Source organism: Leptonotus elevatus, chromosome 13 (genome assembly GCF_054856555.1).
Source record: "Leptonotus elevatus isolate MCC_2025b chromosome 13, RoL_Lele_1.0, whole genome shotgun sequence".
Lineage (NCBI taxonomy): Eukaryota > Metazoa > Chordata > Actinopteri > Syngnathiformes > Syngnathidae > Leptonotus > Leptonotus elevatus.
Genome location: NC_141251.1, coordinates 22394096 through 22397299, shown reverse-complemented (window position 1 = coordinate 22397299; position 3204 = coordinate 22394096). Strand labels below are relative to the sequence as shown.

Here is a 3204-nt window from a genome sequence, read left to right as displayed (position 1 = left end):
GCAGAATAAAAGCAACATACAAGAAATATAAAAAATACTAAATCATGTAATTAAAATAGCTAAAAAAAAATAGATTATCCAGAATATTTTATAAAAGATAAAAACATTGTTATTGAAAAAAATTCAGACATAGCTAATGATTTTAATGAGTATTTTGTTAATGTTGGCAGTAATTTGGCAAAAGAAATCCCTGAGCCAAGAAACAAACATGAAATAGATAAGCACATAAAAAAGTCATCAACTATGTGGCTTAATGTTGTTAATGATACAGAAGTAATAAATGCTGTTAAAATATTTAAAAAAATAAAAAGTCCACTGACTGCTTCAACATTGATAAGACATTAGTAAAAAGTATTATAGAATATGTTGTGCAACCTTTCACATATATATGTAATTGGATGTTTAAAGCCGGTATATTTCCATCAAAAATGAAAATAGCAAAAGTTATTCCTATTCATAAAAATGGAGAAAGACATATATTCGCTAATTATAGACCAATATCACTGCTGCCACAGTTCTAAAAAATTCTAGTAAAACATTTTCATATAGACTGGACAATTTTATTGAAAAACATAAGCTTTTAAGTGAAAATCAATATGGGTTTAGAGAAAAATGGACCATTTCAATGGCAGTCATGGAACTCGTAGAAGTAATATCTACTAACATAGATAATAAAAAATGTACTGTTGGAATTTTTATAGATTTAAAAAAAGCGTTTATTCTATCGATCATTCTATACTAATGAATAAATGAGAAATTTATGGCATACGAGGTTTGGCATATAAATGGATGAAAAGTTATTTGGATAATAGATATCAGTACTTACAGTTTAACAATATACAATGAAAACACTTGAAGATTACTCATGGAGTCCCCCCCAAGGGTCTGTGCTAGGCCCCAACTTATTTATATTGTATATAAATGATATCTGTTGTGTCTCAAAAATATTCAAAAGTGTCTTATTCGCTGATCACACAAATCTCTACTGTTCAGGAGGGAACCTGAAGCAGCTTCTGACTACTGTGGAGAATGAACTAAACACATTAAAAAATTGGTTTCATATGAACAAATTATCATTAAACTTAAATAAAACAAAATTGATAGTTTTTGGTACTAGACAAACCACACAACAGGTCCAAATTATGTTTAATTCAATTGAAATAGAAAGAGTGTATGAAAATAAATTTATTGGAGTAGTTATTGATGAAAAATTATGTTGAAAGTCACACATAGATAATGTCAACATTTATTGGGATACTCTCTAAAACTAAGGATGTCCTGAATAAGAAATCATTATACACATTATATTGTTCATTATTATTACCATATCTGACCTATTGTGTGGAAATTTTGGGAAAAGCATATAAAACAAATACCGATCCTGTTTTCAATCTGCAAAAAACAGCCATAAGAATTATAAATCGATCCAAATATACAGAACCAACTCATTCTCTGTTTATTAAATCAAATACAATGACATTTTACGACTTAGTTGAATTTCAAATAGCACAGATAATGTATAAAGTACATAACAATCTACTCTGCCAAAGTACTCAGAAGCTGTTTGAAGTTAGAGAGAGTCCTTATAATAAGGGGTAGAAGTGTCTACAAAAAAATTAAAACAAGAACAAATATTAGGCAAAGGTGTGTTTCTGTAAAAGGTATTCATTTGTGGAATGATTTTGGAACTGACCTGAAAATATGTCAGTCACTTGCTGAATTAAAAAAATTGTTTAAAAGCAAAGTTCAAAAAAATTACTTACATTACTGTTAAAAATGTATATATGCTATAATTTCTTTGGATGTATCAATATGAGTGTAATGAAAATTGTATATGTGAGTATGAGGATATGATTTATAAATGTATTATGGTATATATCTATAGATTTCTTGTATATATGTCGCTGGCAAATGCGTATGTTAAAGTGCACTTGTATATATGACTAGGTTTATACATTTTCTTTTATTGAAATACATTACCTTATCATTTCATCAACATAAAATGAATAAGGGGTAGGACTCGATACGTTTTTTACTTCCTCCTACCCCTTTTGAACATATAAACTCTTTTTTTTCTTCCTATTCTTGTTTTTCTTTTTTTACTTCAATTTATATTTTAAACTTGTAATGTGTTTTCTTTATGTTTATATGTTCAATAAAACCATAATAACAGGAGCGAGTACAGATGCGTCCTTCCTCGACAAATGCGTCCTTGAATGTGAATCTTTTTTGGGGTGTCTTGACAATGAGAATCTTTCGACGTGTAGATAGCGTGTTGATCGGACTCTTGGTTGGACTCCCTCCTCTGACCCTTGGTCAGGCTCTTCCTCATCTTCCTCTTCCTCGTCTTCAACTGCAAAGAATTTGAAGGCAGTTCCACTCATCAAACTGAAATTGGTTAGGCATGTCTATCATGACTCGACCCACAGCAAAGTCTCAATATTCCACGCCCATGTTTACTAGACAGACGGGTACATTGTGAAGCAACTGAGTGTAGCTAGCCAGTGGCCAAATCCTGGCAGCAAATTTTGATGACTTGTCAAGTTGTCATACAACAAGATTTTTATTTTTGTATTTTGTAGTTCAAAACCAGCATCCCGTGGGCACATGAAATTTGGTAGGCATGTGTATCATGATTGAGTAGTTACAAAATAATTCTTACAAACTTAAAGATGCAAAATTATGAAAGATGGCTGAAAGTCCATTCATTGGTAGTCTTTTATTTTTCTCTGAAGCAGCCATTTTGGTCATTTTTAGATGTATTTCAAAGACTGTTTTTCTAAAGATTTTGTGCCATTGCTACCATTTCACTATTCTATACATCACCTGTCTATTTGATAGACAGGTGATGCAAAATGCCAAGTGGCAGTATGTCGGCACCCAACGATGACTCACCGTTAGCCCCAAACAAAAGTTCATCTTCATCTTCTTCATCTTCTTGTTCTAAATTTTCTTCTAAATCTTCTTTGTTCTCGCTCCGTATTGGAAGAAAAGTGAACATTCATCGCTTTGTATTAATTCATTGAGTATTCCAGTCTCCTAAATTCTGCATGCCCCCCATTTCTTTCCATTGTGTCCCGATAAGAAATGGGGAGCATACCGTCAGCACCCATAGAACGGGCAGGCACAGCCACCAGTGCCAGCAGCAGGAACACGACGTGGACTCTCATGATTTCTTCTTTTCAATGCACGACCATGTGAGCT

The 3204-nt window shown here is 32.2% G+C and overlaps 1 long non-coding RNA gene across 1 annotated transcript; it reads right to left on the bottom strand.

The window, feature by feature from the left end:
- Positions 1–1433: 1433 nt before the first annotated feature.
- Positions 1434–3204, bottom strand: LOC147164208 (uncharacterized). Its single transcript, XR_015096972.1, has 2 exons — positions 2896–3204; positions 1434–2353 (listed from the first exon to the last, which is right to left on the bottom strand). It is a non-coding gene; the product is annotated as an uncharacterized LOC147164208 (long non-coding RNA).